Source organism: Ictalurus furcatus, chromosome 10 (assembly GCF_023375685.1).
Source record: "Ictalurus furcatus strain D&B chromosome 10, Billie_1.0, whole genome shotgun sequence".
Taxonomy (NCBI): domain Eukaryota; kingdom Metazoa; phylum Chordata; class Actinopteri; order Siluriformes; family Ictaluridae; genus Ictalurus; species Ictalurus furcatus.
Genome location: NC_071264.1, coordinates 2,953,242 through 2,968,377, shown reverse-complemented (window position 1 = coordinate 2,968,377; position 15,136 = coordinate 2,953,242). Strand labels below are relative to the sequence as shown.

The window sequence follows — 15,136 nt, the reverse complement described above, 5'->3', positions numbered from 1 at the left end:
TGAGCTACAAAAGTGGGGAGTGGCTCATTTGAAGTCTGAACTCTGTTCAAAATCCCTCTCCAGATTTTCTCTACATTGTCTGTAGGCAGGAAGGCCTGTCAAAAGAGATCTGAGAAATGCTCCCATGAGAGTAGGTGAGGCTGCATGGCAGAATACCACTTCCGGGGCTCCTTTCCAGATAACCTTGTCAACTCAAGGAAGAACTGAGTGTCAGATAAACCAAGCATTGTCTTGTACAAAGAAACAGACTGAAGCCATTCTTCTGGGTCAAGAGATTTACCCCATCAAACACGGGTGGCATAAGTCCAGGGAGATGGGCTGAATGAACAACAGGTGTCAGTGGATGTAACAGCCCATTGTGGCTAATGAGAATGTGTGTAACCGGGGTTGAGCTAAATACCAGGTAGGCATTAGAGGCTTGTCCCTGTGTCTGTTGAGAAGTCTGAAGATCTTGGTTGGTGTGGCTAGCGAGTGTGCACGTTACATGGGTTGAGGTAAGTATAGGGTGTGCCCTTGTGTCCAGTCTACGTGAATGCTGAGAAGTCAGATCTTCTAACTGCTGCAGCAAGCTGCGTTGTAAGTCAACAGACATACTAAATGCCGATGTCAGTGTGTCTACCTGTCGTTGCAACTTATCTACCTGAGCAGCAAGATGCTGAACTATGAAAGACCCACCATCCAAAATTTCAGGCGAAACCAAACTACCCTCATCATTACCACCCCAACATGTGGGGTGGCAACTTTCGCCATTGCAAAAGTTGAGTAAGAAATGTGGTTGTACTCTTGCAGAACACCCTATCAATAATTAAATGAGAAGGGGGAAAAAATGCTTAACATTAGTTAACATTAACATCAGTAAGAGAATGTATCTCAACGGACAGCAGTGATGATCCTAAGACAAATACATAGAAGAAAAAAAATATATGCATGTATATATACATGTATCCCAAAATACCCAGTCACTGCATGTACTCCCAATAGCAACAGATAACCTTAAATCCAACAATAACAGTTTAAATGAATGGGTGTTTATTTTTATTATATATTTTTTTAAATCACCCGATCACATAAGTATTAAACACAAGGTGCGTTTTTCTCTGCTCACGAAGTGCTACTTAGCTCGTTTGTCCATAGAACCCAGACACAAAAGTCCTGCCTTGTCCTATGCAAGCCAGAAGTAGGCGGAGCTCACCGAGGTGTGTTGTCGAATCAGTCAATCACAAACGTGTCTTTCCTTTTCCAAAGTCCTTGCCTTGCATGCACGGGTCTCTGACATGCCGCTGCACACAATTTCTCACAGCAAAGTCCGCACAAACAACAGTCACAAAAGGTCTCGCTTTTTTTTTTAAGTAAGACCTCGGAAACACGCAGAAAAACAGTGAGTAAAATTCCTCTTGAAAAATGTAGATGGCATCACTTAGAAAACCTATAGTGGCAAAAATAAATATAAAAAAAGAAAATTATCCCACAGGTTTTCTTCTCCAACGCAATAGTGAGACTTCGGTGGTTGCTAGTTTATCCTGCTAGCATGCTCGCCAGCTAACTAAAAGTCCAGTACGAATGAAACTTCGCTTACCTTAAGCTCTTGCCTTATGAGCATCGAATACGAAAGCCACATTTAAAGTTCACTCAGTCTCCGGTGTCCAAACTTTTCTTTCCGAGGATGTTCATTCACAGTTCGGCTGCCAATTGTAAGGATCCGACTAGATCCTCACAGGTTGTTCAGGAAAGTTAATATAACTCAGCCGGACACGAAGTGAAAGTGCTGTTCTCCATATTGCATTGAAGGATACCATAGGTTTACGCATGGTTACTGGTCAGTCATTAGAAGAAGATTAACAGAGTAAAACATCCCAAAAATGGTACCTTAACATGAGACTGCGTGTCAGCACACAATGTCAAGGTCACAGATAGAGAGAGCAGGGCGGCGACCACGCCCCCTGACCACACATGACATCATCATAGCTGATCATTACAGTGTGTGTGTGTGTGTGTGTGTGTGTGAAGGTGTGGGTGAACGTGTGTGAGTGAAGTTGTGGGTGCGTGTGTGTGTGAGTTAAGGTTTGTGTGAAGGTGTAGGTGAATGTGTGCGATTGAATATGTGTGAGTGAATGTGTGTGCATCAAGGCGTGTGAGTGAAGGCGTGCGAGTGTATGTGTGTGTGTGTGTGTGGTGTGTGTGTAAAGCTGTGTGTGAACGTGTGTGTGTGTGAGTGAAGAGGTGTGTGAGTGAAGGGGTGTGTGTGTGTGAGTGAAGGGTTGTGTGTTTGTAATTATCACTTTATGGGGACACCATCATGTTTACACAGCAACTTCATGAGGACCAAAAACATTATGGGGACAAAAATCCACGTCCTCACAACTGTGATGCATTGAAACGTGTTCAGGAGGCTGTAAATAGATGCCTCACGAATTTTTAGCTTTGGCCCATTACGCATGATCTGGACCGTTTGTGTATGTGAACGGTTTGCTCTATATCGCCTCCTTTAGTCTGGAACCGGTATTTTTTGTGGGCGGGGCTTGGCCAACCGCTTCACATCCTCTGCAGGACTAATTTATGCAAATTATGGTACCACCCACTTAGTAAAGGACTGTGGGTAATCTGCACATGCGCATTAGATCTATTACCTATTAGCGGATTAAAAAGCTTTAAAACAAAGAGGTAAGATGTTTAAAGTTTTGTTCAACTAGGCATTAATATTGATATTTGATTAGTTAAAATTAACAGAAAATGTAAGTGTACAAGAAGTGACTGGTAAGTTTAAAGCCTAATTAGACTGATAGAAGGTTAGATTGTTAGCATAAGCTAAACATTAATAAATCAGAACAGATAGTTATCCTGTTTTCCAAATAATTATAAGTCCTAATAGTAATTAAAGTTTCAGTCTTTAAATTTTCACACAGCGAAATTAATAAAACAGCGAAATTAAAAATTTTTTAAAACGTCTAAACAGTAAAACGAAATCCTTAAATCGGGTTATGGCGGAGTGTAGTTTTTTTGACTGCACTAATAGTTTGTAAACAACACACAGGAAGTAGGAAAAGAACTACAATTCCCATCTGCCTTGGCTGTCACAGGCTAATAGCACCAGCTGCTTAACATTGCCCTAATGAGTGATTCTACTGCTGCAACGAGACCAAATACAACGAAAGGTAAGTTATTATTATTATTATTATTATTATTATTATTATTATTTGCAGTTTATAAGTTTGTAATTTTATTTCCGTGCTTTAAGACATTATTTATAATTTAATCGCAATATTAAAGTAATTGTTATGCTAGCGGACTTTACTAGCCAGAATTAGCGTTCACTTCAACCAATCTAGCACATTAGTAACCACAATAAGTTAATAAACCGAAGCTAATGTATTAAATATGCTTCGGTAGTTGTCATGTCATGTGAATGTTTAGTGTTATATCGACTTCGTTAACTAGCTTCACCACGTAACGGATAGTTCGGTTATAAATAGCAGTGTCAGGCTTCCTAAATTAGTTATCGATCTGAGCGCTGGGTTGAGTTTAAAGCCTCTGAAATCGAAGACAGGGTGGACAGTAGTCTGGACCAAGCCCAGCTCATTAGTTCCAGTTATTAGTTTGTTATTAATCTGTAAAGCGCTTGTAACGGTAACGTAACCGCTCTAAGTGGATATTATACGGCTAAAGCGAGCCTCTAAATGTAACGGCTCTAAGTGGATATTATACGGTGAAATGAAGCCTTTAAATGTGACGGCTCTAAGCGGATTTCCCTGTGTAATGAATGACTTCAAATCTATGTAAATATACGTATATTTACGTAGATTTGAAGTCATTCATTACACAGGGACATTTTCCCAAGAGCTAAGAATTAATTAATATTTGTAAAAATAGTAGTTAAAATTTGGAACAAGAAAAATTAGATGGTTGACAATGATGTTGCAGGGGGACAAACACTACATGGGGATAACTGCAACGTATACATGAAGTTCCAGTTTTTGATTCCAGCATTGCAAGATATTAATAAAAATTTTGTGATAATTCACATACAAATATATGCTCAATGATACACATGCATATAGTATTTTGTAACTGGCTGTATATACCTCATAATGTGGTGTAAATACACTACACAAGTATTTATACACAGTTACACACATCACAATGCTATTTTTTCTAATCAGATATGTGTAATCCTTTTTGTACCTATAATTTCTTGAAAAGTACACAAGTACTTGTGTACTTTTCAAGAAATTATAGAGGACGTCCTCATTTTCCAACATTATGTGGCAAGATACAATTAAAGCATATAATATACCGCATGCTTTAAAAAATCTGTAATTAAACAATGCTTCAATAAAGTGAATGTTAGATTCTGGTCTATGGAATTCCCATGATAAATCTTCTGAATGACAGACAACAATGATATAGTTTAACAAACTCTGAATATTTTTAATAAACATGCATGAATTATAGTAAATGCAGACAAAGTGAAACTGAAAAATGACATTCAATATTGTAACACAAAACAGCCAGATATACCCATGTATTGCTAATCAAAGAAAACAATTTATTAATCAGACATCAAATAAATCCCAATGGAATTCTCAGTATATACAAGCTCATTAGAATTGTACTGTTTGGAGGCTGTCACGCAAGGGAGAGGAATGAGATTCCAAAATTGAATCTGAACTGGACTCAGGCCCAATTCTTGTAGGACGCACTGGAGATTCCACGTAGCTCTGCTGTGAACAGACAGTGGATATATCTGAATATATGGCATTTCATTTCATTGGCATATACATGTACTATATGATGCAGTCTGAACCAACAATTTCGGAATCAGTAAACTACAGACATTAGCTACACATTCCTGAACACAAGAAAGTGAACCACAATTTACTCATAATTTGAAACCTCCAAATCAATCATCAATATTCACAAAAGGTTTGGAGTATGTATGCACTTTCAGTTATATGCATAGTGGAAAGGTTTTTGCTTTTCAAATGGATATAAAAACTAATGAGTCAGTCAACAGTGTTACACAATGGCACATTTGTATGAATGAGAAAAGAAAAAGAATCACACAAGTTGTAGATTTAAATTCTAGACTTAATCATAAACACTCATATTATGTTTCTTGCCACCTTTCCTGGCTGGGGCATTTTTAGGTAGCTGCTGATGGCCTCTCTGCCATAATATCTGTAACATAAATATCAACAAGAACATTCAGCCTGGAAATGCAATAACGGAGAAAATGTCCAATTTCTGAAGGCAAAACTTTCATTTCAAGAGTTTGCAAAAGAAGGCATATACTGTCATATATATATGTATGTGTGTGTGTGTGTGTGTGTGTGTGTGTGTGTGTGTGTATTATTTATATATATATATATATATATATATATAATACACACACACATACATATATATACACATACATACATTTTTTATCCTTCATACTCAGTGTACAAGGCGATACACTTCTTCATGATCAGTCAAAGCCAGCTTCCCACCTTTTGACCCTTTCAACGAAAACATACACCACAGGCTGTTCTCCCCGATTCTTTGGAGAATGGAGCGAACTGTCTCTCCGATGCTGCTCCCCCTCATTGTCTTCAAGTAAGCACACTACAAGAAATTCAAATAAAAAAAAAATCTCTGGAATACACGGTCCAACATAAGATACAATTCCATCATTTAGTCACATAGGATTGTATGACAATTTTGATATTATGATCAAAATAATTCCAGTTACATGTAAACATATAGATTTATTATTCTGAGATTTATTATTATTATTCTGAGTTAAACTCCGGGTGAACAGTAAAAAGGGTGACTCACAAAACAGTTGCGAAGTTTTTCGCTATTCTTCAGTTGTTGTTTATTGTTGTTATTGTTCAGTTGCAAACATACAGCTGTGTATCAGCATAACAGTGGAAGCTAATTCCATGCTTACGAATAATTTGACATAGAGGTAGCATATATAAAGTAAAAAGCAGTGGGCCTAAAACAGAACCTTGTGGAACACCAAATTTAACCTCGGTATGCGTGGAGAAGTCTCCATTTACATCTACGAACTGATAACGATCGGTCAAATAAGACCTGAGCCAGGAGAGGACTGTTCTAGGGATGTCACGATACCAAAAATCTAGTAGTCGGTACCGATACCACCAAAAGTACACAATACTCTATACCAAAGTCGATACCACGGTGTGGTATAAAATTAAAATAAATTAATAAATAAATAAATAAAAAACCTCTCCTGGAGGACATCCTCCTCTGGCTGATACTGGCAAAAAGAGAGAGAGGGGAGGGGGGTATTTTAGTTATCAAACACTGTGTGATAATGAGTGGACATGCACTCCTAAACGCGTGCGCGCACACACGCATGCACACTCACGCGCACGCATGCACACAGGCACGCACACACAAACACACACACACACCCCTTATACTTTGAATGCAAGCATTAGTTTAAATTCACTGATATGGTGGCAGGATAAAAAGATTTATTAAAAGCATGAACATGTGAATAATTATTAGTGACGTGAGGCGACATTTATCTGACAGGACACGGGCTGAATGGTGATGCATGGTGGACCATTAGGAGGTAGTTTATAACATTGCAATGCGTTAGGGTCGTTAATAAAATAACTGGCTATCGCTAACATTACATGGAGCATAACGTTAGCTGGTTTCACGGCCACAATGCAGCTGCCTCAAACAAACGTAATATAGCACCGTCTTTCAGGTGCTTCGCCAAATTCCAGGTGTTTCCTTGCTTTGTTTGAGATTAACGATGGCATTGGTTGCACACCGGAAACCGATACTACCTTTCCTCTCTTTTCCTCTCAACGAGTCGGGGCGGAGCTAAACTTAAAGCTAAACTAATCTTTTGTAGTTTTTCCCGTGTGCTTGTAGGCGTTGTTCTACTTCTTCACCATTTGTGGACCGACTAAAACACTTGTGCGTATTTGCTGCCCCCATCAGGTCCGGAAGAATCACAACCTCGTACTTTCATTACAATCGGTACCAAAGGAAATGCAGTAATACAAGTACCCTCACGTTTTAAGATTGTTGGTACCGACTTGGTACCGAAGTATCGGTTCTCGTGACATCCCTAGACTGTTCCCTTAATGCCAACAACATTTTCTAATCTATCAAGGAGAATAGTATGATCTATAGTATCAAAAGCTGCACTAAGGTCGAGTAACACAAGCAGCGAGACACAACCCTGATCAGAGGTCAGTAGAAGGTCATTTACTACTTTAACTAACGCTGTCTCTGTGCTATGATGAAGTCTAAATCCTGATGGGTACATTTCATGAATGTTATTCCTATGTAAGTACGAGCATAGCTGCTGTGTACAACCTTTTCTAATATCTTGGAGATGAAGGGGAGATTTGAGATAGGTCTATAGCTGGACAGTTGAGAGGGGTCAAGGTCAGGTTTTTTAAGCAGGGATTTAATAACTGCTAATTTAAGTGATTTAGGTACATAGCCAGTGCTAAGGGAAAAGTTGATTATACTTAAAAAGCGGTTCAATTACTCCAGGACAAATCTGTTTAAAGGAACATGTAGGTACAGGATCTAGTATGCAAGTTGATAAATTCGCTGAAGAAATTAATGTAGCTAGTTCTGTCTCTCTAAGAAGAGTAAAACATTCTAAACGTTCATCTGATATTGCTATATTATCTTCTATAGGGTTAGTTATAATACTGTCTGGTTTTAATTTAATAGCCCGAATTTCACATCTAATATTTTCAATCTTACCAATGAAAAATTCCATGAAATCTTCACTGCTATGTAATGATTGTGATTGAGTGCTTATTTCTGTAGTGGTTTTATTCCTAGTTAATTTTGCTACTGTGTTAAATAGTGATGCTAGAAAAGTCTCTCTCTCCACCTTAATAGGAAATAACAAAAACAATTCCAGATTTCTAAGAGATTTTCTATAGTTCAGTAGACTCTCCTTCCATGTTGTTCTAAATACTACCAATTTGGTTTGCCGCCATTTACATTCTAATTGTCCAGTGGTCTGTTTTAAGGTACGCGTTTGATCGTTATACCAAGGTGCTAGTTTTTTCTCTCTAATTATTTTCCTTTTGAGTGGAGCCACTCTATCTAGCATGTAGCGGAGTGTTGACTCTAAGCATTCAGTCACCTGATCGAGTTCTATTGGATCAGACGGTGATCCAAATCTAATTGATGTCTCTGGGAGGTTGTTTATGAAGCACGGTGCAGTAGCTGATGTGAAAGTACGTTTTACGCGGTGGCGAGGTGGAAATATTATGATCAATACATATTATGACAGAGATAAGATAATGGTCTGAGACAACTTCAGACTGCGGAAAAATTACAATATTTTCTCTATTTAATCCGTATGTTAGTATCAGGTCAAGAGTGTGACCACCATTTATGAGTAGGTCCTATTACGTTCTGATTAACCCCTACTGAATCTAAGATGGACACAACTGCTGTTCTCAGAGGGTCTTCCAGGTTATCAAAATTAATATTACAATCACGACGATTAATGCTTTATCTACAGAAACAACCAGGTCTGAGATAAAGTCTGCAAATTCACTAAGAAATTCAGTATATGGCCCTGGGGGTCTGTAAATAATAATTAGAGGAATTGACTTATTTTTTTGTGGCTCCATAAGTTATACTGGTATAAAGAATTTCAAAAGAATTAAATTTATGACTAGGTTTTTGTGTGACGCCTAGATTTTGACTAGGGATGAGACCAACACCTCCTCCTCTACCAGTTGAACGAGGCTGATGTACATAACTTTATCCAGGAGGACTGGCTTCATTTAATGCTATGTACTCGTTTGGTTTAATCCAAGTTTCCGTTAAACACATTAAATTACATCCCTGATCAGTAATGATTTCGTTAACAATAAGAGCCTTAGACGCAAGAGATCTAATGTTTAATAGTTCTAGCTTTAGAATAAAGGTGCTGGATGTGCATTCAGTATGATCTAATTTTATGTTAATTAGGTTACTAAAACAAACATTCCGAAATTGTCCATGTATTCGTATAGCTCGGGGAACAGACACAGTCTCTATAGTATGTACTACAGGTGTTGAACTATTAATTGAACATTGCATATGATGAACGTTGTTATTGTAGGAAGATGTACTTACGGTAGGCAGTCACTTGGTGTGTAGCAGCTCCAGTTATTAACAAACAGCAGATTCTGTTCATTACACCAGTGGCTTTCAAAGTGGGGACTGTCAGGTGGGCCTCAACAATTTGGTGTGAAAAATAAATAAATACACACACACACGCACATATATATATATATATATATATATATATATATATATATATATATATATATATATATATATATATATATCTCTCATCATACATCATCTATATATATGCATTATTATAACATGTTATTTGTACCAATACATATTAAAATCACATTTGCTATACCTAACTTTCTAACTGCTAAACAGACAACATCAATGTAAAAAAAGGGGGATATATTCAGAAGTTTGTATTTTTAAAGTGTTTTAAAGACATCTTGCAAAAGGGGGGCCTCGATCAAATGTTAAAGCCATTTGGGGGGCCTTGCCTGGAAAAGTTTGGGAACCCCTGCATCACACCAAGAAAGTCATTCAAAGCAAGAAGTCTACTGAACTTTTCAGCTCCACGTCTGTATGAGGGAAGAGGTCCAGAGACGATGATCTTTGTGGTGGGTGATCTGCCTTGTACTGTCTCGATCAGGCTGGCGAAAGTCCCTCTTCAGAACCTCCGTCTGCCGCAGCCTGATGATGTTTGCCCCGCGTGCAGCACAACCACTCCAATGCGCTCGTCCTTCTTCAGGATCCCGGGTACCTGCGCAGTGACATCAAGGACACGAGCACCAGAAAAACAATGTGCACCTGTGCACCTTACCCTTTGTTGAAGCGACGCGGACGTTTCGCACAGTGGAGTCCCCGACGATCACAGCGTTTAGTCTGGTCTGACGGAGAGGGGCGAAGTGGTTCCTGGTTGGGATCACAAACACCAGAGGTGGAGAGGTCCTTGCCCGGGGTATGGCTCACGCCTTTCGCTGCTGGTGCACCCAAGGTCCGTGGTGTGTCGGCGCCGGTGTGACGAAGACCTCAGCTGGAAAAGTCTTGGGTGCACGGTCCCTGCACAGAGAGAAACACGGCGTAGAGGGGCTGGGAGTGGTAATACCACACTGCGTGCTTACCGTGGATGTGTAGGCAGAAGCACAAGATGTTTCCAACGTGGTTCTTCGCTCCAGCAGCTGGGCCTGCTTGTCGAGTAGGTCACGGATCTGTTTCTCCACATCCTCCAGTTCCAGCAGCACCATGTGCAGCTCGAGCGAGTCCTCATCTGCACCCAAAAGCAGAGAAACAACCGACATATTTGATTTAAAAAACAGCGGTAAATGAGAGAAATGTGAAATGTGAACAAGGCTAGCGGTAAGGTGATGCTAGCGGGCTACAAGCAAGTCGTGGATGTTTGTAAAAACCAATAAAACTTAGCGACAGCGAAACGTTACGATTGTTGTATCTAAAGTAGTATCAGTGATATTTGTAAACGTTATAAAGGTAAAAAAAAGTATCATTTTAAAGTATAGAGATTAGAAGAAAATAGCGTCAGCTTGAGGGACACTGCTTCCTGCGACACCAAATTCAGACCTGCGACACATTCAGATCCTCTAACACCCTGAGAGCTTTGAGAGGCCGTGGTAAGAGCTGCAATATGAACAAACATTGAGCTGCACTATGAACAAACTATTTATCAAAAACAGAATACATCTTTGTGACAAATTGTCATGCATCTGACCTATGAATATTAACAAAAATAGCACAAAATACTCACACAGAACGCACAGGGGTGGACACCAGGAACGAGTTCATGTCTGTGAAAACTCCACTGCCATCTAGGCCATTGAATGTCTGGTTATCCTGTGGAGAGGGTGAATGTCCACCTCATTCATAAAAGTCATACATATCAGAAAACAGTAAACTTTCCATCTCAATGGTTGATATTAAAACAAGAGCTCATAAACACTGTGGAAAGGTATTTTTGGTATTTTTTGAGATACTCACCCCTTTAGTATATGTGTAGTACTGGAAACTCATGAAAAACAGTTTTTCTGAATTATACCCCTCAGAATTAACACACTGAGGCACACAACAATAAAGTGAAGAGCTGATTTAATGTCTTTGGTAAGAAAACCTTCTCTGTTAAACGGTTAAAACGCTCATTCTGATGACAAACAACTTCTTAACAAGTCACACAAAACACTTCTCTCAGAAAGCGGCGCTGAACCACAGCAGTAACGTGCTTGCTCGTAGCCCCTGAGGTAAGACAGACAGCGCCATTTTGTGTAACTAACCGACTGAACTTCAGCTAGCAGCAAGCTAGAGTTAATATGTTCACTGAGAACTTTAAAAAGCATACAAAAAAAATCAGCTATTTACAACTTCAGATAAAATGCTGTGATTTAAAGAAGAAATGTCCATTTTAAGCTCATGTTAGCTAAAATTCATGCTGTGCTAAACTAATCTGTTCAGTAGCATGTTAGCTAGAAAGCTAACATTTTTGTGGGGGAAATGGGTATAAAAATAAAAACAAAAAGGTCCACAGGAAGAAGTAAACCTTGAGCTTTGAACTTTAACATGTTAGATTTTACTCAAAAGAAGTATCTACTCTCAACATCACAGCTTAAATAATTTTCGGTAGATTTAATCTTATGGCTAACCGATAGTTAGCCGTCTTCTCTTTAAACCATATAGCTGAAGCGCTGTTTAACCCTTTTACCCCGTATGGCCGAAAAACCGGCTTGCACATCTTTGATCTATTCCCGTAAGGACGATATACCGGCTTGGTCGTCTATGCCAAATCCCCGTAAGGCCGATATAGTGGCTTTAAAGTGTAAACGTTATCCCCGTAAGGCCGGTGTACCGGCATTACTCTGCTATGATTCCTTATTTATTTAATTATTATTTTTTAACCTGGAAGGTTGATGACGTCAGGACGTGATTGACATTACGCCGGCATTACAATGAAGGTGATCCAAGCGTGAATATTGGTGTACTAGTAGAAGTGAACTAAAAATGCCAAAGCGAAAAGCTAATCGTGTTCCAGCTAAAGTTACACCTACAGTGAACACAGGTACATCTAAAACAGTGAAAAAAAGAGAAAACATACAGTTACACAGGCGAGAGCGAGGATTCTAGATAGCGACAGCAGTGAAAGTTCAGGCGATGTTGAAATCGAAACCGAAACTGAGAGAGACGCAAACTCTCCTGATTCAGACCCTGATCCGTCTTCCTCTTCAGCATCAACCAGTGCGACTGACACTGCAGGGGTTTGGAGTCATAACCTGACCATCTCTGTGCATTCGTGAAAACACTACCTGCTGGTCTGATTACGGAGGGATTGCGACTTCAGAATCTTTTATTCAGGTATATAAAATAAACAACATTTTTACATGTCATGGAAATGCCTAGAGTATAATGTACTTAACAATCCATTCATATATAACACAAACATACCAGTTCAAGATATAGCCTATACAATGAAATCCAATATAGTTTAGGGACAATATCTGCGCATGAGCATGTTTAGCTACGTATGTTTTGGTTTCATATGCAAGAGATTTCGTATTCCTGTAAAAAATGAAATAAAAATAAATCTTAGTGAACAATGAACAATCACATGTAGATATATTTATTTGAAATTACACAGCAGTAACTTCATTAATCAGTTTTTTCATTAATCAGTTAAGTTTTAGCAGTGTGTATTGATTGAAAGATCCCAGTCTGACTGATTCCATTGTACTTGAAAATTGCAATTGTAAAGTATTTGTCCACATAAACATTTACATCTGACCGTTAACAATAAAAATTCTGTGCAGAGCTTTCATATTTGTAGAATTTGATGTTGAATATTCGGTCACTGAATACTTTTCTCTTACTCTTGTTGTGTATTACGTATTGATGCTGCAAAAGAAGACTGATCTTTTGGTAGGCTGGTTAACGATGACCACAAGCACCCAAATTGCAGAATGAAGAAGATTGAAGTGGATCGAAGCCCACATATTTCTGTTTGCTTTAACAGACTTTAAAGAAGGAGATGAAATTACCTACAATTACGGAGGAACGGACTGGCCTTGGTGTAGCAAGGTATGTAGGGTATCTCCCTCTCTGTTTTCACAATTTAAATATTCTTCAAAAATAAACATTGTCTTATCAGGCAGTGTTGCAATTCATTTTTGTTGCACAACAAATGTGCTTGTGTATTAACAGTAAAATTAGTTATCATTGTTCATCTAGTCTGCTTCAGATATTTTACTGCCACAATTAAGCATTAACTACAAAACCATGTGTGTCTGAATGCATCGTAATTATCCCAAAGTCTTCCAAAGTATCCCATAACTAAACCCTGAAATCATAAACTTAATTCCTATAGTGAAATAATTATTGTTTTTGTCATATTGAATGGCATATTTACTTTGTTACATATTCCTCTTTTAGATTGCACTAAATTTTACAAATGTCCATTAAATTTGCAGACTAGGGAGGAGAACACTGCTGAGAGCAATGGCCAGGAGAAACAGCAGCCATCACAATCTACACCTTTTCTGGATCATAACACTGCTAGCGGTTCATCAGCGACTGAACAGGTACAAGTCCTCAATCATAGTAGTGGTGTTTGTTAGAGCATCGTCTTCATTTGATCTACTTTACCACCTGCTGACTGGGTCAAAGATCTCTAACCGTGATTTAAAAACATCTCCAGTGTACGCGACAACAAAAGTAGAGTAGAAAGGTATTACTTGAGTGACATTTCAGGTGTCAAGACACTATCCTTTATAACAAATCTTGTCTGTTAATAGTTACTATACGGAGTCCCCACAAAGCATGTTTTACTCAGGTGTGTGTGAGAGAGTCTTGTGATAGCTGAGTAGTTATGTGAATTTAGAACAGTGTCCCCACAGGTCATTTAAACCTGAACTGTGTTAAAGGTCCCCTGAAAGTATGTTTTGACTTGGATGTGTTAATGCTTAAATATGGCAGTAAATTAGCTTTAACTACAAAACAATGTGTCATTCTGAATGCATCGTAATTATCCCAAAGTCTTCCAAAGTATCCCATAACGAAACCCTGAAATCATAAACTTAATTCCTATAGTGAAATAATTATTGTTTTTGTCGTATTGAACAGCATATTTACTTTCTGTTGCATATTCCTCTTTTAGATTGCACAAAATTTTCCAAATGTCTATTAAATATGCAGATTATGGAGGAGGACACTGCTGAGAGAAATGGCCAGGAGAAACAGCAGCCATCACAGTTTACACCTTTTCTGGATCATAAATATCAGAATTGTGTAGTTTGGTGGCACTTTTAATCCTGCCTTTCAATCACACCCCTCCATAATTTCCAACATAAGCATGCCCTGGGACTTAGTAGGTTCCCTACGGCATCTTCTCCAAGAAGACTGAGTACTCTTAGTTACTATTTGGTACATATGCACAAACAGCAGTCAGAATTTTCATTCTTGAGACTTGAAATGTAAGTTCCAGACTGTAAGTTGCCAGACAATGATTGTTGTTGGGTGTAAGGGTGTGTGTTTGCTATGTAACTAATGTTTATTCTTACATTTAGGTAAAACATCTACTCTGATAAAGAGGAAGGCTTGGGAAGTAAATGAGGTCCATGCAGTGGAGAGACATATAAAGACCTTCATCATGTCATGTCGTGTCCCAGGGAAGTTGGCCTGTGAAAACTGCATTAGATCTGATTCTTTATTTCTTAAAGATTGAGACTTGCAAAGTGTCAAATTCTATGTCTACAACTTCATTGTAGCTTACAAGAGCGATATAAACAAAGATTAAATAACACTTTGATAGTAACACTTTACATCTATATTACAAATTCTATACATCATACTGCTTTAATAATAAGTTACGTTACATCTCTAGCCTTTTACTTTGTAATGAACCACTCAGCATTTACTTCATAATAAACTAATCAGGAACAAATCAGGCATTTAAAATATCCATTAGAATGTTTACCTACACTTTTATATTGAATTAGATCAAATTTGTTTGGATCGCCTTCTTCCAGTGGGTCCTTATGCAGTTGGCTGACAAGTTCATGAGTAAGCCTATTGGGCAATA

At 38.4% G+C, this 15,136-nt stretch overlaps 1 long non-coding RNA gene across 1 annotated transcript; it reads left to right on the top strand.

Moving 5' to 3' along the window:
- Nucleotides 1–12,190: 12,190 nt before the first annotated feature.
- Nucleotides 12,191–14,742, top strand: LOC128613621 (uncharacterized). Its single transcript, XR_008386912.1, has 4 exons — nucleotides 12,191–12,417; nucleotides 13,073–13,137; nucleotides 13,527–13,637; nucleotides 14,622–14,742. It is a non-coding gene; the product is annotated as an uncharacterized LOC128613621 (long non-coding RNA).
- The last annotated feature ends 394 nt before the right edge of the window (nucleotides 14,743–15,136 follow it).